Raw genomic sequence first — 21,562 nt, 5'->3', positions numbered from 1 at the left:
AGGAGAAAGCGATACTTGCAGTGTCCATGGGGAATCCTTGGAGAAGTTTTTAAAAGACCTCCTTCCAAAATGCATTTCTTTTATGTTGCAAAAGTGCTCCAGGGCTCGATTCACCCCACCCACCCACCCCTGTCAGACCGCACTCCTTGTCACTCCCGACACTTTAACTCACACGGGAAAGCGATACTTGCAGCGTCCGTGCCTTTCTTCCTTTACCCCGGGGAGAAAGAGGACGTGGGGAATGGAAACCTAGGAGAGTGATCGCAAGTGAGTGACCGGGTGACCACGTTGGGGGCGTGGCCAGCCAGGGGTTGCCACCGGTTCGGCGACCCATGCCAAATAACCACTACCGGTTCGCCCAAATAGGTGTGAACCGGTCGAATAGCACCTCTGGCCCAGGGGTCAGCAACCTTAAAGAGCCATTTGGACCCATTTCCCACAGAAAGGAAAACATCCAGAGCCACAAAAGTCCTAACCGTTCATTTCTGGAGCCGAACAAACGTCTTGTTCTCCCACCATAGTGTCTCCTCCTAGTGCTGCGCCCTTTTCCCTCTACCTGTTCTAACCGAGACTCCTCCTGGCGCTCCATGCTTTCCCCTCCCCCAAACTGGAGGCTCCTCTCAAAATTGTGGTGCCAACTGGTGACAGGGAGCTGCAGTCAAGGGATGAAAGAGCCACATGTGGCTCTAGAGCCGCAGGTTGCCAAGCCCTGTGTGGTGACCCGGGGCATGACACAAAGACAACACAGTCAGATAAGTAATAAGAGTCCCTTTATTATCTCCAACTTTGCCCCCAATGTCCAGGTTACCTTCTGGCTGGAGAAATACTCTCCCAGGAACAGCCTTTGACTGCAGAAAATTAAGTCCAAAACATGAGCAACACAAACTGTAACTTAAAGTCCAAACAAGCCAAACTGAAGTAATTAGTTTGGCAGGGCGGGAGCAAGAATTTCAGACTTGAAGGCATGGCAAAACTCATACGGTTGGGAAGACGCCAGGAACACAGATAAGCCACAACAACACAGGATAAAGTCACGTTTGCTCCCAGCAGCCTGCCACAAGCAGCCTGCCTTTCTTATCAACTGTCTTCCTAGCTGTGGCTAATGAAGGGAATCGGGGCCCTTTCCTCCCCCTGTAAGCCACGCAACCCACATCGCTCCCTTCTCCATTCCTCCCAGCATGCCCTAGGATGAAGAAGGGGCCTCGTTCATCCTCTGAACTCCCTCTCCCTTGTTTCGTCTCTTCCCTGCTCTGCCCAGCCAAACTTTGCCCTTCCCCAGCCTCCTCCCCAGCCAACGGAGCCACACTCCCATTCCCTGTCAGCTGTTCATCTTCTTCGTCAGATTCAGACTCTGACGGGGAGGGGTGACACCCTGGGATAGCTCATCAAAATCCTTTTGTGCCCCTTTGAATTGAGTGGGGCAAGAAAGGGACCCTTCTTTCCATTTGGGAGGACTTGGAGGAAAGGAATGCAATTTGGATACCTTTGTTTTCATCATTGGTTAAGGCATTGAGGTGATTTCCTGAGCTCCCTCCCCAAATAAGCCCTTGCCTGCCCTACTTATGGAGACTATGAAAAGGCCCACAAGTGAACCGACTGGTTTCTCGGGTAACATCTGGCTTCCAGATTTACCAATCAATAAAAATGGGCCAACAGGGACAACGATGAATAATTAGTTACAGGACCCTCTCTGCCCTCAGCCATGATCAATGGCCTGCCTGAAAAGTCTGCCCCATCATTAATAACATAATTGTATAATAAAATAGTTCAAAAATAGGAAACCTCTCCCAATACTAAATCAACCCGAGATTCCCTCAAGCACAAAAGACATCCGCCTCTTTAAAGGAGACATATTGAAAAGAACATAAAATAAACTCTTGCTCAGAATGTCTCAGGTACATAAACAAACAAACCATCCTCCCCCACCCCCCACGAAACCAAAACCAGTAGTAGTCCAGTATTTTCTTTTCCAGCTAATACATTTTAATAGAATACGTAGTCTGCGGTTCAGGAAAACTGCTTTTTGATAACGTTTGTGAGTTGTTGAAAAGATGCTCCCAAATGATTCCTGTTCTGGTTTGGGGTTAAGGTCAAGATTCTTCCCCTCGCACCTACGTGCTAGTCGCTTCCGTCTCTAGGAAGCCCGGTGCTCATCTCCATTACAAAGCCAAAGAGCCAGCACCGTCCAAAGAAACGGGTGGAAGAGGCCTTTCATCCTGCCGTGATAAAGACCACGATGATGATGATGAACGAATAGACAAGGGCTTGCTAAAGTGATGGGAAAGGTGTTTTCAATCTGGTTAGAGTTTTGCAGGGAAAAGTTAATTAACAAGGCAGCCACTGAGAATTCCAGGTATGCGTTGAGAATGCCGGTCTGCAGGACCAACAACGGGAGCTGGTTTCTTCACACGCGCCAAGCTCTTCAAGTCTGCAGAAAACGAACTGGACAGCCGATAAACCAGTGCAAGCAGTGCTTCCTATTGCTGTCTTCTGCTTGCAAAATGAGGACATCATTTAACAAATCTTTTCCTGAACTAAACAAGAAGCATATGGGATATTAGAAAAGGCTTAAGCACTACATAGTAATTAATTTGCTAACCTTTAAGCTGAAGCTCCGCATTAACTATCCCCCCCTCTCCCCTCAGAGTTTAATTATGCAGGCAGCAAGATTAAGGAACTTGGGCAGTTTCTGCCTGCAACCTCTGAGTACTTGAAAAGAATCTTAAAGAGAAGTTCGATTCGATTTTTCCCCTTCCCATTTTTGCAGTCGCTTCGACTTCTTCCTCTTCAAGAAGGGTTTTTTCCCCTCCAGGCTTCCCAACCAAGGCTAAATCTTCAGAAAAGGGCATTTCAAATCCAAGCCCTGGGGGAGCCAGAAGAGAGGTGCTCCCATTTTGGAGTCTGCCGTGGGCTTGGGCATTTCCAGTGCTGATTGAGTGAAGGCCTTCAGGTGCTTTGGAAAATAGCTTGACCCCTTTGCAAACTAGGAGAGGTTGCAAACTGGGGGTCTTCCCCTTAGCATTCATTCAGGGGACTTCAGTTGAGAAACGCGACCAACTTTCTTCGCTACAAAGCTCCCTTGGGTTCACATCAGGGTATTGTGGAATGTGTAGCTTCAACACAGCTTCGTTTTTCTTGGCCTGCCTCCAAGACTCATCCATTCCCCTTAATGTAATGTAATGTAATGTAAAGCCTGGCTCTAAAGACGGTGGAGTGACAAGCTTTCAAAAATAAAAGATGGTTAATGGATGTTTCCCTGGTGAATTCCCACTTAATGGCAAACATTACCAGCTTGGTGATATGTGAAATAGATCAAAAAAGCTTCTCTTGGGATCCTTGAATGAAGAACAGAATGAAATAGGATATATGGGAGAATCCTGCAGAGGTGTAACAGGTAGCTGAGCCTCTTCTTTGACCAAGTATTGCCAGTAAGAAACAACGGCAATTCCGGATGAAGCAACAAATTATTCTAGAGATACTGCAAAATAATTTAATTATGGATGTAACCATAATGATGTGTAAAATAATCAATCGATCGGAATACAGCTGCTAGAGGCCTTGGAGAACCTCCAGCTCAAGCCATTTCAGACAGGTGGCTGTCCAGTCTCTTCTGAAAGACCTCCAATGATGGAGCAGCCACAACTTCTGAAGGCAAGACGCTCCACTGGTTAATTGTCCCCACTGTTAGGTAGCTTCTCCTTCATTCCAGGTTGCTTCTCTCCTGGGTTAGTTTCTGTCCATTGTTTGTTGTGCTGCCTACGGGGGCTTTGGTAAATAAGTTGACCCCGTCCTCTTTTTGGCAGCCTCTCAAATACTGGAATCCTGCTATCATCTCACCCACTTAGTTCCTTCTTTCCTCTAGACTGGCCAGACCTAAATCCTGCAGCTGTTCTTCATATGTTTTCGTCTCCAGGCCTTTAATCCTCTTAGTTGCTCTTCTCTGCAGTTTCCCCAAAGTCTCAACATCTTATTTTGTAACGGTAACCCAAACTGGACGTGGTATTCCAAGCGTGGTCTTTCTAAAGATTTATAAAGCAGTACCAATACTTCTAATACGTGATTTTGATTCTACTCTTATCACTTAATCAGTGGTGGGATTCACAAAAATTTACTCCTGGTTCTGTGGGCGTGGCTAGGTGGGCGTGGCTAGGTGGGCGTGGCCATGTGATTGGGTGGGCGTGGCTTTTTTGCAGCACCCCCCCACCCCATGTGTTTTGGGCCTTCCTAGCCTCAGGGAGCCTCTGGGGGGGCATTTTTGCTCCCAAGAAGCTTCCATGGGGCCCAGGAAGGCAAAAAGTGGAGGGGGATCTCTGCCCCCTCCCTCCATTTTTTGTCTTCCTGGGCCTCAGGGAAGCCTCCCGGCTGAAGCAGTAAGAAGCAGGGGAATCCTGGAACAGCTGTTTATAGGAACAGCTGATTGTCGGGAGGTAAAAAAAAAGGAGAAACGCCTCAAGGAGTGACTGGGCAGGTGAGCATCAGGCAGACGGGGTGAGTGAACATCGGGCATCAGGTGGGCAGGGCAAGCGAGTGAGCAGCGACCAGGTGACTAGGTTAGGGGCACGGCCAGCCAGGAGTTACTACCAGTTCAGTGACTCATGCCACGTCCTGGCTACCGGTTCGCTCGAACCAGTGCGAACGGCTGAATACCACCACTGCACGTAATGAAGACCCATCACTGAGCATTGTAAAGATTTTGTTGACATTCTCAGCTTCCCAGATTCATTTCACTGATTCAAGGATCTGGCAAAAATTTTTAGGTGAGGTTAAAAAAAAAAAAAGGAAAGTAAATGAGTGAGTCTAACAAAAAAAGAGTATGAGGCATCAAGTATGATTTGTAGTGCATGGCCACTTAGATTCTACATTCAATGGAAAAGGTATCCTTGTTTTGTGGTGGATGCTATATACCATCGCTTGCAGCTTTTGCAAATCTCAAGCACCTTTTAAGGTATGGAAAAGAAAATGCCATTAGATTAAGTCTTCTCTCTGGAATACAAGCAAGGAATTTGAGGTCTCGATCTGAAATAAACTGATTTTTAAAAGTCTAAACATTGAGATTTTTTTTTAGACTTAGAATAACTTTATCGTCACTTTGAATATACACTAATCGGCATACTAAAATGAAATTTGGTTGCCTACAGCTCTCAAAGGGTCACCACCTCCAATATACACTACGTAAACAAAATAAATAAATACAGAATTATGCATATATCCACATATATCATATGACGCAGAGAAACAACACAGTCTAAGTTCAGATGTATACATGTGCATAGCAAGAAAAACGAATCTTGTGAGTTTACCAGATGGATGGCCTAGGGAACAAAGCTGTTACAGAATCTGGTAGTTTTATTAGAAATATTTTGAAACCCACTCCCAGAGGAGAGCAACAGAAACAGACCATAAAGTGAGTGTGTGGGGTCGCTAACAAAACTTTGAGCTCTAAGCACCTAGTGCTTATAAGCAGTATCCTCAATAACGGGAAGAGAGCTTCCTATAATCTTCTCCGCTGTCCTCACCACTCTCTGTAGGGACTTTCTATCTGAGGCATTGCTGCCACCAAACCAAACAGGGATGCGGTTTGTTAAAACGCTCTCAATCAAGCCTCTGTAAAAAGTGGCCAGGACAGAAGGAGAAAGATGTGTTCTCCTCATCCGATGGAGGAAACGCAGACACTGGTTTGCACGAGACATAGATGTTCTGACCAAGGCTTCCTGAGACAGTAACAATCACATGCTGTTTCCAAAAACCTTTTGGAAGGTCAATTATATGCATTCACAGCTCGTAATGAGTCCCAAACAGTTTGTGAATAGACCAACAGAAGTCTGCCACAGTCTTTCGGGATAAGGCTGATAGGCACTCACCTTTATCTCCCTTGAAATGTTGCCAATGACTAAATTGCCAATTAGCTGTACAAGGCCAAACGGAGCACAAAGTCAACACGGAGCTTCAGAGTTTAAACTGATCAGAAGGAACAAAGTTGCTTCCTGCAAAGGCTCCTGTCCCTTTGCTCCTCCTTTATGTCTTATGGGAGAGGCCAATCATCTCCAGGCCTTACCCTGAGTCCCCCTTTTGTCTTAACTGTTCTTGCCTTCTGCCAGCTCTGCGCATGTGTCCACTGGGAACAGGCTCCCCCTGTTCCTCTGCCTCACTGATGTCAGATCCTGGAGGCTCTGGAATCAGCACATAACTCTCAGATGGCCCTGGCCCCATCTCTGTGTCAGACGCAGATCCCTTGTCCGAGCCCTCCCCAGACTCCAGGACTGGCCCATGGTCCTCCCCACTGTCCGACTCTGCTGCCAGCTCCTCAGGCCACTGGCAGACCACAACAATAGCACACTGCAGATTGCAACCATCCTTCTGCCCATCAAGTGGCTGCTGTGGGGGACAGCAGATAACCGAGGAATATTCAGGGAAAGCAGCAAGCAAATCCAGCGTCAGAGAGGCCATCCTGATGCCTACTCCTTCTTATTGAAACAAAGAAAAATAGATATTTGGCTCTTAGGGGTGACTGCCTGGACCTGTATGGCTTTGTAAAAATAAGTCTCCTCTGATTGTTCATATGAGTGTTTATTCTTAAGGAACTTTGGAGAGCCTCTAGACCGATTTTGAGTTACAGTACTAGACACAATCCTTGTGACCAAAGCATGCTAGAATTTCTCAAGGAAGATATTGCCCGTCTACTACTAGTAGTATTCTAGGATTGGAGGGGCTGCCACAAAGAAGAGGAGTGGGTCAACTTATTTTCCAAAGCCCCTGAAGGCAGGACAATAAACAACGGATGCAAACTAATCAAAGAGAGAAGCAACCTGGAATTGAGGAGAAACTTCCAAACAGGGAGGACAATTAATCAACGGAACCTCAGACGTTGTGGGTGCTTCATCCCTGGGTGTTTTTAAGAGGAGACTGGACAGCCACTTGTCTGAAATGGTATAGGATCTCCTGTTTGAGCAAGGGGTTGGACCAGATGACCTCCAAGGTCCCTTCCGGCTCTATTCTGATTGATTGATCTACTTCATGTCTGACTTCACTAGACAGTTTCCTCAGACTTGCTGGACTTTCTGTTTTGCTGCTTGGAAAGCTTTTTTCCCTCCTCCCTCACATCTCGGCTAATTTAATCTCTTCACTGTGAAATTTTACTGAACCAAATAACAACTTCGTTGCAAATGTTTTCGCATTTTATCAATTATCCAGTCGGAATGCTAAAATCTCTTCTGCGCCATCGGTGAATCTTCTCTGCTGGAACTATTTCAATATTCATTAGGTTGCTAATAACGGTACGCTTGATTTAAAACCCTGGATGGAGAGTTCAGTGGAAACACGTTCACCCTTTAGAACAGAAGAACAGAATTACAGAGCTGGAAGGGACCTTGGAGATCTTCTAGTCCAGCCCCCTGCTCAAGCAGGAGAATTTCTACTATTTCAGACAAGTGACTGCCCAGTCTCTTCTTAAAAGCATCCAGTGATGAAGTAGCTACAACGTCAAGCTGTCAAGCTGTCAAGCTACAAGCTGTCCCATTGGATAATTGACTTCACTCTTAGGAAGTTTCTCCTTCATTCCAGGTTGGATCTCTCCTTGATGAGTTTCCATCTGTTACTTCTTGTCCTGCCTTCACGAACAGGAATGGTAACCAGGTCACCCAATGAGGACTGTTTTGGAAACTGAAACTAGATGTAGGCTAGGCATGGCTTTATATCAGGGGTCACCAACCTTTTTGACCTCAGGGACCACCAAACTCATAATTTTAGATCCCAGGGACCACTAACTGGTTCTGTGGGTGTGGCCTAATTTGTGGGTATGGCTTGGTGGCTGGGCATGGCTTGTATGTAAATATTATAAATATGTATATAAATATTGATTTTTTTTTATAAAAAAGAGCATCTTTTACCCAAAATCAGGCAAAGCAGGCAGGCAGATTGAGTTGCTCACAGAATCACAGATTCATTCAGAAATCTATCTATCTGCCATTGGCTAGCTCACTCTGTCACATAAAATTTGCTTGCAAGCAAACTCAAAAATTAACTCACAACACACCATGCATGTAAATAATGCATTTTTTATTTTAAAAAAAGAGCAACTGTTACCCAAAGCAGGCAAAGCAGGCAGGCAGATTGAGTTGCTCACAGAATCACAGATTCATTCAGAAATCTATCTATCTGCCATTGGCTAGCTCACTCTGTCACATAAAATTTGCTTGCAAGCAAACTCAAAAATTAACTCACAACACACCATGCATGTAAATAATGCATTTTTTATTTTAAAAAAGAGCAACTGTTACCCAAATCAGGCAAAGCAGGCAGGCAGATTGAGTTGCTCACAGAATCATTCAGTGATCTACCTATCTGCCATCGGCTAGCTCAGTCTCTCAAATTTGCTTGCGGTGAGTCTGCACTGAATTTGCTTGCAAGCAAAGCTTCAGTCCTAAGGGAGGTTCGGCTGTGCTTAGCTGGAAAGCAAGAAATCGAACCATTTCCTGCTTCCTAGCTAATCTAAATCTCCCAGCACAGAAGAACAGATGATGGTCGGAAAAAGGAAAAATAGCAACTTAGCAGACAAGTTTGCCAGGTAAGGAGTGAGTGGGCAGGGAGTGTTCCAGTGGGCCATGTGGGCTGAGCAGCCTTGTGCTTCTGCACAGCCTGGATTAATTGCTTTGGGGGGGGGAGGGTGCTCTGGGGGTGAGATTTCTCCATGCAGCCCACCAAAATTTTCTCACAGCCCACCAGTGGGCCGCAGCCCACCAGTTGGCGACCGCTGCTTTATATTAAGCTCTGCAGCTCTGAAGCTATGTTGAAGTTCTGAGTCTGCCTATTGAAGATGAAACTAACTTGCTTGCTTGCTTGCCTGATGAACTAAAGTGAAACTAATGTCTGTTTCTGAGCTCCTGAGTTGCTACTGAAGTTACTTGCAACGTGTTTCTGCCTGAGTTTGCTCCATGTTGGAAAAATCTACAACTGGTTTGTAAAATCTACTTACTATATTTATAAAGATGTTAAATGACGCATCAGCCTGTGTTTACTTTTTACTGTCTTTTTACTTTTTACTATCTGTGTTTCCTTTTCTGCCACTGAATTAACGCTGCAAAACTCTGAATACCTTCAGGTGCTTTGGAGACTAGGTTGTCCCCAGGGGTGGAGCTTCTGGGGGTTTGCAGGGGTTCGGGAGAACCCCCAAATACTACTCCTGGCTGGCCCCGCCCACCCCTGCCCTCCCAGGAGTCCCCACATGGCCTGTGTTGGATGGAGGTAAGGGCAGGGCGCACCCAGAGGCTCCTGGAAGTTCAAAAAGGTTGGAAACAGGCCCGTTTCCGTTTTCCAGAGAGCTTTCGGAGCCCGGGGAGGCCATTTTTGCTCTCCCGGAGACTTGAGGAAGGCCTCTGGAGCCCCCACTCACCATGGTGCAGGAGGCCAAGTAGACCACGCCCATCATGGCCATGCCCACAACCAGCAACCAGGTTGCTCAAATTTTTAAAGCCCAGCCCTGGTTGTCCCCCTCTTCTTGGCAACACCTCTCAAATACCTATCTTCTCATCACATCTGTAATCTTCCCACCTCCCTTTTTCAGCCTGCAGGGAGGACAAAGCAGAGAATTCTGTCTGTTTGCATAGTTGGTTCCTGTCCTTTCCTTCTTGTTGAGACTCACACAAAATGGCACACAGAAAAAAAACAAAAAACCCCTTTGCTTGGCTCATCAAGGAAAACTAAAGGCACATGACGGTGAGTGTCAAATGGCAGCGCCCAGCCTCTCTTCTTTCCCAGAAATACACGTTTTCGCGTTCCAGCTGCTGCTGCAGCTGATCTGGAGAACGGAATCTCTGAGAGTGGCTGGATTCCATGAATTTCTCATTTCCCATCTGTGCGCGAGTTCCGAGAGCAGAAATCCTTTTCAATATTTTATTAACTTTGCCACCCACTGAAATGCCCAGAAGCGGCTTACGCTCTGCCTTTCTGCTCTACACAATGAATAGAGGCAGGGAACAGCTGGCCTTTGATGCTGCGGCAGACATTCAGGGAGCCTGCAGTAACTTGGGCGGCATCCAGTCCATCCCACCCCTCCCCCCCTCCCCCAGCCATCATCTCCAGGACATTCGGTGGGTCAGTCCTGAATCCTGCCCTGGTGCGTCATTCATAACAGAATCAGAATCGAGCTGGAAGGGACCTTGGAGGTCTTCTAGTCCAGCCTCATGCCCAAGCAGGAGACCCTGAGCCATTTCAGACAAGGGACTGTCCAGTCTCTTCTTCCAGTTCTACAACTTCCAAAGGCAACTTCTGTTCCATGGGTTGATTGCTCCCACTGTCAGGAAATTTCTCCTTATTTTCAGGTTGAATCTCTCCTTGACCAGTTTCTATCCATTATAGATGGATAGATGGATAGATAGATAGATAGATAGATAGATAGATAGATAGATAGATAGATAGATAGATAGATAGATAGATATGAAGAAAGAAAGAAAGAAAGAAAGAAAGAAAGAAAGAAAGAAAGAGAAGAAAGAAAGAAAGAAAGAAAGAAAGAAAGAAAGAAGAAAGAAAGAAAGAAAGAAAGAAGAAAGAAAGAAGAAAGAAAGAAAGAAAGAAAGAAAGAAAGAAAGAAAGAATTCTTTATTGGCCAAGTGTGATTGGACACACCAGGAATTTGTCTCGGTCCAAAGGCTCTCAGGGTACATAAAAGAAAAGAGACATTCATCAAGAGTCAAGAATCATCAGGTGTGATTGAAAATACGAGATTATATACAATGTAATTGTAATTGAAGACTACAAAATGGAAGCCCAAAACAATTTGTAAACCAACCGGCACACTGTATGTACATATATGGAAGATGGCCTGATGTTTTTATGTTTTGTTTGTTTATGTTTGTTTTAAAAACTAATAAAAATTTATATATATAAAAAAAGAATCATCAGGTGCAACACTTAATAATAGTCACAGGGTACAATAAGCGATCAAATCATACTAGGAAACAGTCAATATAAATTGTAAGGAGACAAGTGATGAAGTTACAGTCATACAGTCACAAGTGGGAGAGGATGGGCGATAAGGAGTGATGAGAAGATGAATAGTGATAGTAGTGCAGACTTTGTAAAGAGTTGGACAGTGTTGAGGGAATTATTCCTTGTCTGGCCTTCAGGAGCCTTGGAACATAGCTTGACCCCCCTCCTTTCTGTGGCAGCCCCTCAAATATTGGAAGGCTGCTCTCCTGTCTCCCCTGGTCCTTCTCTTCCCTAGACTAGCCATGCCTGGTTCCTGCAACTGTTCATTGTATGTTTTAGCCTCCAATTCTCTCACCATCTTGGTTGCTCTTCTCTGCTCTCTTTCTAGAGTCTCAACCTCTTTTTTATAGTGTGGTGACCAAAACTGGTTGCAGGACTCTAGGTGTGGCCTTACTAAGGCTTTATACACTGGCAGTAGTACCACCCTTGATCTTGATTGATTTATAAAAGAAGATTTATAAAAACATTACCAGGATCAGACAGAGTTTGGGGCACCTGTGATGGTCACTCCAGGCAGATTTGACACCATTTGTATCTACCTGAGAATATGATCTTTGAGACAACTGTGGATCCCCCTGTTTGTTTTTATTATAATAATAATTATTTATTATTTCTATTATTATGCTTGTTAACAAGGAGGCTACAAGAATCCGTTAGAAGCCTTGCTGACGACAAGATCTGCTATCCCCATGAGAGTCCCTCGATCTAGTAAGTCTCTCATAAGAGATTGAGTTCCCTATGAGTTGCTCAATTAATGTATTCTGATTTATTTATTTAGTCAATCTATAAGCTGCCTATCTCCAATCCGGTGATTATCTCCACTACGGTCACCTGCTGAAGGACCTCGTCCAGTAATGCGAAGCTCGGTGCTTCCTGAGTTCTGCCTTGTCTCTCTTTGAAAAATAATCTCAGAATTTGAGATATTATTGGGAAAGCGAAAAGAAATACAAAAGCCCTTCTTTGCTCAATGCCTCCTTCAGTGGCTGATGAAATAAAATGCTGGAGCAGAAGAGAGGAGAAGAGCCATAGCAATGAGACTTGTATACCACTTCACAGTGCTTTGCAGCCCTAAGTGGTTTACTGTTGTGGTTCACCGGCACAGAATACAGCAGCAGAGTCAGACAGTGGGGAGGAACGGGGACCAGTCCAGGAGTCTGGGGAGGACTCAGACAAGGGTGCTGTGTGAGATGCAGAGATGGGGCCAGGGCCATCTGGGAGTGGGGTGCTGACTCCGAAGCCTCCAGAGGCAGCAACAAGGCAGAGGACCCAGGGGAGCCTGTTCCCAGTGCGCGTGTGCGCAGAGCTGCCAGAAGGCAAAAGCAGTTAAGACAAAAGAGGTGACTTGGGAGTAAGGCTGGGAGGTGATTGGCCTCTCCCATAAGGCATAACGGAAGTGCAAAGGTAAGAAAACCTTTGCAGGAAGCAAGGTCGTTCACTCTGATCGGTTTGGACTCTGAAAGCTTCATGGTGAATTTGTTCTCTGTTTGGTTTTGGAAAAACTAATTGGGACTTTAGTCGTTGGCAGCACTTCAAGTCAGATGGGGTGTGTTCTTATCAAAGAACTTTGGCAGACGTCCCAGGGACTAAGTGTAACTGGTGAAGACTCATTCCGGGCTGTGAATGATGATAATTCACAGCCATTGAACTAAAATAAAAGAGTTTTCTATTTTATGCGTTGATGTCTCAGGAAGCCTTGGTCAGAACAGTTACTGAGTCAGCCTGTTGTTCCCCAACAATCTGGGTCCTCATTTTACCCACCTCGGAAGGACGGAAGGCTAAGATCTTGAGAAGTATTGACCTGTTGACAGTAGGCAGAATTAGGCTGCAATACCGCATTCTCACCACTGTGCCACCACAGCAGACAGACAGACAGACAGACAGACATAGCACTTGTGTATCACGTCACAGCCCTCTCTAAGTGGTTTACAGAGCCAGCCTCTTGCCCCCAACTACCTGGCTCTTCCTTTTCCCCATTTCAGGAGGATGGAAGGTTGAGTCAACTTGGAGCCTGGTGAGATTCAAACTGCCAAGTTGCAAGCAGCCAGCAGTCAGCAGAAGTAGCCTGAGGTACTGCACTCTAGCCAATTTAACCACTGCACCATCAAGGGCTGGAGAGGACTTTTTGGATACAACGAGGGTCATCAGAGCTCTGCCCGACGGCTGCATTTACACCAGCCTGCTTCCTTTTCTTGTGTTGTGGTTGTTGAAAGCAAATGATGTCCATCAGCTAGAAAAAGCAACCCTTTTATTATATTGTGGGAATGATGAAACTGGTCACTGGGCTCTATTTTTAAATGACACCAGGGATGTCTGCAAGCAAGGCAATGCAATATTTCTCTGCTTGCAAAAGCCTTTCTCTCCCTGCCCTCCAGTCGGTGCCCGAGAGGGCGGCAGGAGCAGCCTCTTCCGACTGCATCCTGGAAGGCGGCAGAGTGAATTCGAGAAGGGGGTCTCGAGGGGAGCCGGAGCAGTTTAGTGACAAGCAGGAGTTTGAATTGGGCCCCGAAGATCCCGGGTGGTTCTCGGGCTTTGCAGAATTTCCCTTCCTTGTCAAACAGTCAAGATAGCTGTGAGCAGCCGAATTGAGAGTTAAATGGGGCAGAATGGAAATGACGCAGACCCAGGGGCCGGGGAGAAGAGATGTAAATCCAGAAAAAAGGAGGATCTGGTGTTAGATAAAAGCTTCAACGTTTTCCCCAGGAAAGCCCTGGCAGTTGCCCTAATTCTCTCTTCCACATCAAGCTACTGTTCTCTGCGAAGGCTTCTCCTAGCAAGATGTAAAAATGCACGCTTGTTTTTTTTTTCTTGGGTTTTTTTGTGTGTGTGTGCCATCCTCTTCTTTCAAGCCAGGCTGGGCAACTAACCACCTTGGGGTAGAGCTATAGGAAGAATTGCAAGAAGTGGGGAGAAAAAAGGTCTTGCATCCATTTGTCTCTTTAAAGATACAACAGAGGGTTGCGTAATGAAACTGTCCACCTTCAGCTGTTACGAAGCACTTACAAGTGGTTGCATCCATCAGCTGGAAAGTAAGGGGAAAAAAAATAGGTCAGGAAGTTTATCTTTTTTGTGGTTTGTGATAAGTCATTGACCTGAGATTGGGAGACCCCGTGTTTTAGCCACTCTGCTAGCTATCCCCCAAAGAACAACCCAACACTTCTGAATGATTTCCCTTAACTTCATCCATGAGCCATGGTGGCACAGTGGTTAGAGTGCAGTACTGCAGACTACTTCTGCTGCCTGCTGGCTGCCTGCAATTTGGCAGTTCAATTCTCACCAGGTTGACTCAGCCTCCCATCCTTCCTACATGGGTAAAAGGAGAACCCAGATTGTTGGGGGCAATAGGTCTGTAAACCACTTAGAGGCTGGAAAGCGGTATATAAGTCTAAGTGCTATTGCTATCTGTCTGTCTGTCTGTCTATCTATCTAGAGTATTGCAGGCTAATTTTGCCCATTGTCAGCAGTTTGATCTTGACTGGCTCAAGGTTGACTCAGCCTTCCATCCTTCCCAGGTGGGTAAAACGAGGAGCCAGATTGTTGGGAGCAAGAGGCTGACTCTGTAAACGGCTTAGAGAGGGCTGTAAAAGCATTGTGAAGCGGTGTTAGGAATATAAGTCACCTAACAGGTATTTGGGTTAGAAATATATAAACCAGGATAAACATTTTAGTACTATATCTTTCAGGGAATGCAAGAGCATGCAATTGGGTGTGGTTTCTCAAACAGCCATAAGATGGAGCCAGAAACCTGGGTTGTTTAGTCTGAGTCCCAGAAGAGTGTGCAAGTGTATCTCTGTTTCCTTCTGTTGGAAAATATTGCCATTCCTCCATTTTTTCTAATTGATTGATATTACTGGATTTAATGTAAGTCTGATACTGAACTGTTTTTTGACACTGGAATTTGATATTTTGATTATCCCTGGATTGAAAAGCTGATTAACCTGTGAATGATTTTGGACTGCTTATTTTGGACTTTGCTTAAACCTTTCTGGAAGTAAAAAACCTACATTTACTGTACAGTGTATCTGTGTGCTCTGTGTGTATTATTCAAACGCTACTCTCAAATACGTCTCCCTGTATGCGCTCATTCTCCTAACGGGGAATTACCTCAACAAGCGGGATATAAATCTAAATACTATTGCTATCCATCTATCCATCTATCTATCATCTACAGTATCTATCATCTATCTATCTATCTATCTATCTATCTATCTATCTATCTATCTATCTATCTATCCATCCATCCATCCATCCATCTATCCAGGGGTGGGATTCTACCAGTTCCGTACACTTCTGTAGAACTGGTTGCTCTGAAGAGCAGCAGACAGAGAACCGGTTCTATGTCTGCTGCTGTTTTGGCCCACCTGCCTGCCCGGGCTCTTATCTGATTTTTATTTCCTGCTTTTTCAACCGCAGCTGCTTTGTGCGACACAGCTGCGGTTGAAAAATCAGGAAAAAAGGCTTTTCCAAGCACTGTGCACTTGCATGCAGCACTGCTCAGCTGTCCAGGTAGCTCAGCAGGTCATAAATTGCACTCGTGCAACTCATGTGACTCACGCATGCGCGCGTGACCCAGAGAGACAGAACCGGTAGTTATACCAGTCAGATCCCATCCCTGCATATCTCTCTCTCTCTCTCTCTCTCTCTCTCTCTCCTATTTATCTATCTATCTATCTATCTATCTATCTATCTATCTATCTATCTATCTATCTATCTATCTATCTATCTATCTATCTATCTATCTATCTATCTATCATATACAGTCTCTCTCTCTCTCTCTCTCTCTCATATTGCAGGCTAATTCTACCCATTGCCACCAGTTTGATCCTGACTGTCTCAAGGTTGACTTGTCCTTCCGTTCTTCTGAGGTGGGTAAAATGAGCAGCCAGATTGGCGGGGCAAGTAGCTGACTCTGTAAACCACTTAGGGAGAGCTGTAAAGCACTGTGAAGCGGTATGTAAGTCTATGGGCTATTGCTTATCTATCTATCTATCTATCTATCTATCTATCTATCTATCTATCTATCTATCTCTGTCTGTCTATCTATCTGTCTGTCTATCTATCTATCTATCTATCTATCTATCTATCTATCTATCTATCTATCTATATCTATCTATCTATCTATCTATCTATCTATCTATCTATCTATCTGTCTGTCTGTCTCTCTGTCTGTCTGTCTATCTATCTATCTATCTATCTATCTATCTATCTATCTATCTATCTATCTATCTATCTATCTATCTATCTACTGTATCTATCTATCTGTATCTATCTATCTGCATCTATCATCTATCTATCTATCTATCTATCTATCTATCTATCTATCTATCAATCTCTATCTATCTATCTTTCTATCTATCTATCTATCTATCTATCTATCTATCTATCTACTTTTGTCTGTCTGTCTGTCTGTCTGTCTGTCTATCTAAATATCTATCTATCTATCTATCTATCTATCTATCTATCTATCTATCTATCTATCTATCTATCTATCTCTATTGTATTGCAGGCTAATTCTGCCCATTGCCAGCAGTTTGATCCTGACTGTCTCAAGGTTGACTCGTCCTCCCATCCTTCCGAGGTGGATAAAATGAGGAGCCCGATTGTTGGGGGCCAGAGGCTGACTCTGGAAACCGCTTAGAGGGGGCTGTGAAAGCCCTGTGAAGCGGTATATAAGTCTAAGGGCTGTTGCCATTGCCATGTAAGCCCCTCACTCTCTTCATTGTGTCCCTCTGCATCCTCTTCAGTTCCTGTACAACAGAATTCCAGCACAGTTTAGCCAGAGCTGCCTTGAGTGGAAGTGGTTAGTAGCAGATGGTTGTTTACTGGAATTGGAGGAGGAGGAGGGCGGGGGGAGAGAAAACACGCAGCTCCCTGTCCTGAAGAGCGAGAAAAGGAAGTTCAGAGTAGAAGCCCCACTGGCTCAGAAAACCTCCCAGCTGAAAGGTAAGCTGAGGCTGCGCTAAGAGTCCTTTGCAGAAAGGAAAAATCACACTTGCTCAGAGGTGGAGACTTTGAAGATGGTCGGAGATGAAGTAGCTTCGTGCCAGCCTGTCTGTCGGGCTGCTTCCTCCCGATTATCCAAGAGAGCAATTTCATTTTCAGGACTGACATATGGTCCCAGATTTCAAAAGCTGCTTTGGCTGGGCTCGGTCTCTTCCGCTAAGCACCGGAGGAGAAGCGGTGGAGAGGGGAGCCAGATAAGGTTGGGAATAGAGAGGCAGAGAGGGGGTGAGCCAGAGAGGTGTCCAGTATGAGGAAAAGGGGGGTTCAGCATGGGATACCCGTCTGTGCCATGGCTGCACCATGTTTGCCTCTCTTTAGAGCGGCCTCAGGAAGACACGGGGTGTCCCTTTTAAAGCACCCTCACCGATTCTTCGCATCATCCAGAAGGATACCTGTACAGGCTCAGAAACCCTTCTGGATACTAGCTGGGCTGGAGGAACACAAAAGAACCCCTGTACAGAGGCCAAACTCCATTTTTGGATGGGTGCAGAAATAAGGCGGTTGAATTTTCTGGATTTCTCTAGCCATCTCCCCAGGGCTCTGCAGTTGAGAAAACTCCAAGTTTAAAGACAAAAAGCACAGAGAAAAAATAAAAAGAGGGAGAAAGAACAAAAGAGAATAAACATAGTTGGAAGGGACTTTTGAAGGTCATCTAGTCCACACACCCCCCTGCCCAAGCCTACACCATTTCTGACAGATGGTAGTCCAGTCTTTTCTTAAAAGCCTCCGGCGATGGAGCAGCCACGATTTCTGGAAGGAAGCCCTTCCGCTGGTTAATTGTCCTCCCTTAGGAAATTTCTCCTTAATTCCAGGTTGCTTCTCTCCACCTGTCGTTTCTTGTACTGCCTTCAGGGGCTTTGGAGAATAAACTGACCCCCAATTCTTCTTTGGGGCAGCCCCTCAAATACTGGAATGCTGCTATCATGTCCCCCCCAGTCCTTCTTTTCTCTAGATTAGCCAGACCCAATTCCTGTAACCGTTCTTCCTGTGTTTTAGCCTCCAGCCCCCTAATCATGTTCATTGCTGTTAAAAAGTTACTTCCCTCTTTATCCAAGCAAGTATAACCAGTTTTAAAAAGTTATGGCTATCTCTTCAAATACAACACAAACCATCTCTCCATCCCTTATATCACATGTTTCTCTATAAATGTATTTTTAAAATCTCATCATCCATCCTAATCAACAAAAGTCCATTTACAGTTGCCAGAAATAGCAACTTATTATAAAGTTGATCTAAGAACACACTTCAGTTCCTTCCTTCATAACTCATTTGTTATCATTAAGCAAATCCTTCCATTCATATCTCATTTGTTATCATTAAACAAAATCCCCTAAACTTCATCATTTAAATCTAATCAGTGTATAGCAACATAAGAATTTTAACAATAGATAAAACATAGCAAATGAATCCTTTCTCATAAAGGAGTTTTGTTTAGAGTTCATCATCCAGTCCTGGGCAAAGAAAATCCATTAAAAATCCCCCCAAATGATAAGCCATCTATGTTAAACTTTGTCAAATAAACCAACTTTATATTTCATCTCTTTGCTGCCAATAGCTTTAATTTTTAATCCCTTCAAATAATAGCCAAACACTCTTTTTTTCATCTTCTTTTTGTCTCTGCTCACAAAATCACAGACAATCTTCACAAATCTTTTTTACAAATCCAATATACAAAGTCATTCTTCTAGTCTATTATTTGCCCTTCCTTTTTTGTGATTTCATTTGTTTTATTTTTCCATATTCTTCTTGTAGCTTGTCATTTTTAAGTCTGTATTTCTGTCTTGTCTAGCAAAACATGTTCCCCTTCAATAGTTTAATATAGTCAGTAATGACAGAGTCCTTTAAAATGAATTTTCTCTCTCAATGATCCATTGTTTTATTTCCTTCAGGTGTCCTCTAGTGTCGATTCTTCAAAGTCTCATTTTATCATATTGCTTTGCTTCCAAATGCAAAAAATTGAATATTTTCTCATAGGAAGGATTTGTATAATCAATTTCAAATTTTATTAAACCCATCTAGATCCTTAATCCATTTATAATTTTATAAAATCAACAAATCATTCTTCTGTTAATTAAAAAAGATTGTTTTATAAATTGTTAAACACCTACTTAAAACCTCTTTTGTATTGAATTGAAGGAAAGTCACCCAGGGAGCTCCTTAAAAACTTATCTCTTTCAGAGATTTTCAATATTTAAAAAATAATAAAAGGTTTAGCCATTTGATTTCATTTAACCAAACTAAGAGAGGTGATTAAATTAATTAGAGAAAAATACAATATTTATATATGTGGTTGACTGAAAACCCTTTATGTTTACATAAAACAGAACAAAATGCACTTATGGTTTGCGGTTTTTTATGATTAGAAAAAAATTGGATAATAGAAACGAGTGAGGTTTTCTTTGTAATAATAGTAAGACATAACTTTATAACTTCTACCGATATTTGCTGCAAAGGAAATTGGAAGCTTCTTTTTATTCTTTCTTTCTGCACTCTTGGATTTTTTTCTTCTTTCTTTTTGCTTTTGCTTTTTATTAATTTGTGCTCTTTGTAAACATTTAATAGTTCTTGTGCTCTTTGTAAAACTTTAATAAAAATATTTTTAAAATGTAATAAAAGTCACCTCAAAGAAGATTAAGAAATGAGGATCAGCCAAACCTTGAGTTATTAAGGGCTATATTACTTTGAACTTACAGTAGATGTAATTCTTCAACAGCCAGCTACTCAACTCAAGAGTTTTCTGCAAATACTTCTATTTCTGCAGTTACTCATGAACAGCAGCTGTCTGAAGTGTTTTTGGGCTGTCTTGTGATCTTTCCTTACTCTGGAGAGATTTTGCTAGTCGGAGACCCTGCATCCAGCTATAGATTTTAGTCGTACTGTTATCCCCATTTTTCAGGGACAACGACGTTTCACCATAAAATCCAAGAATTCGAAGGGACCTTGGAGTTAGTCTAACCCCTTGCCTAAGGTAGGAATCCTCCTACAATGGCTGTCCAATCTTTTCTTGAAAACCTCCAGCAGTGGAGTACCCACAGCTCCAGGAAGCGAGCAGTTCTATTGATGGATTGTTCTTACTGTCAGGAATGTTTTCCATAGTTCTTCTTAGTTGTACGTTGGCATTCTCTTCAATAATCTTCCATCCAGTCATTCTATCTATCTATCTATTTATCTATCTATCTATCTATCTATCTATCTATCTATCTATCTATCTATCTATCCATCTCTATCTATCTATCTATCTATCTATCTATCTATCTATCTATCTATCTATCTATCTTTGACAGCTCTCGTGGATCTTGGTTCACATTGTTCTTTGGCTTCCTCCTTTCCACCTACTGCACCTTCTTCTTTTTCAGTCGTCATTTGGGAGTCCTCTTGGAATTCAATTAGTGAAATTTCTTTTTCTGTCTCTTCCTCCCCTCTGAAAAATTCTGTGTAAAATGATTTAGCTTTCTCAATTGAATCAATTCTATATCTCTGTTCTTGCCAGGTAAACATTAAACCTTCTGGAATCAGCCATCTATAATTTACCTCTTTTTTAAGTAACAATTTGGTCAAGAATCGGTATTCCCTTCTCATCTCTCTCACTCTTCTGGGTACTTGTTTCAAGACCACAATCTCCTTATCTTTGTATTTCAATGTTTTCTCTCTTGCCACTTGCAATATTTGCATTTCTTTGTAAATCTGATGTGAACTTCTCTTGGTCAGCTATTTCTCATCGCATATCTTGTGAAGACTCGATAAACCTCATCTATTCCATCCATCATCTTCTCTTCAGTTATTTCCAAAGCTTCAGCCAATATTTCTATCATTATCTCAACTAGATTTTGTCCTTTTTCTTCCTCTATGTTTTGGAATCTAAGATAAAATTCTGATCTGTCCATCTCCCATCTCAGCATACCACTTTTATCTTGTTCAACCACAGTTAATCTGTTATCAATGTCTCCAATCTTCTTGTCTCTCTGTTTATCTTCTTCAATTTTTTGGAGTCTCTCATCATACTTCCTCATCATTTGTTGGATGTTCTCCACTTTTATATTGGTTTTCCCTGTTCTTTGTTCAATATTCTCTGTTCTTTGTTCAATGTTCTCTATTCTCTTTTCAATATTCTCTGATCTTGTTTGAATATTTTGAATTCCTTGCATAATCATCTGTAGGGTAACTTTTTCTTGTTCTTTTTCTTGCCTTAACATTGTCTGTATTGAACGTTGTCCTCCAGATGGTGGAGAGGAAGAAGTAGAAGTTGAGGGACCAGGAACTGTTAATTTCCTACTCATTTTGAGCAATTCAAAATCTTCAGCTTCTTCTAGACCTTAATCCAATTGTGAAATAACCAATTGCAGTTCCAAATAAAAATAGCAGGAAAAAAGAAGCCAAATAGTAATAATAATAAAAAAAGAAAAAAAATTCTTCAGGTTCTTGTATTCCTTAATCCTATCAGTTGGTTAGATAACAATAAAAATTCAAAAATGAATTTTTGAAGGAAAAGACCATAAACACACACACACACACACACACACACAAAAGTTGTAAAATCCTTAAAAAGGCAAAAAAAGTGAAGAATAAAAGGCTAAAAAAA

At 43.2% G+C, this 21,562-nt stretch overlaps 1 long non-coding RNA gene across 1 annotated transcript; it reads right to left on the bottom strand.

Moving 5' to 3' along the window:
• Positions 1-6,060: 6,060 nt before the first annotated feature.
• LOC148124499 (uncharacterized) lies at positions 6,061-6,320 on the bottom strand. The gene is made up of 3 exons (XR_015739766.1): positions 6,262-6,320; positions 6,124-6,231; positions 6,061-6,091 (listed from the first exon to the last, which is right to left on the bottom strand). It is a non-coding gene; the product is annotated as an uncharacterized LOC148124499 (long non-coding RNA).
• Between the last annotated feature and the right edge of the window lie 15,242 nt (positions 6,321-21,562).

This window comes from Pseudonaja textilis, chromosome 17 (genome assembly GCF_049901715.1).
Source record: "Pseudonaja textilis isolate UNSWEBS1 chromosome 17, rPseTex1.2, whole genome shotgun sequence".
In the NCBI taxonomy this organism is placed as follows: domain Eukaryota; kingdom Metazoa; phylum Chordata; class Lepidosauria; order Squamata; family Elapidae; genus Pseudonaja; species Pseudonaja textilis.
The sequence above is the reverse complement of the archived record's forward strand: the minus strand, read 5'-3'. Positions and strand labels throughout refer to the sequence as shown.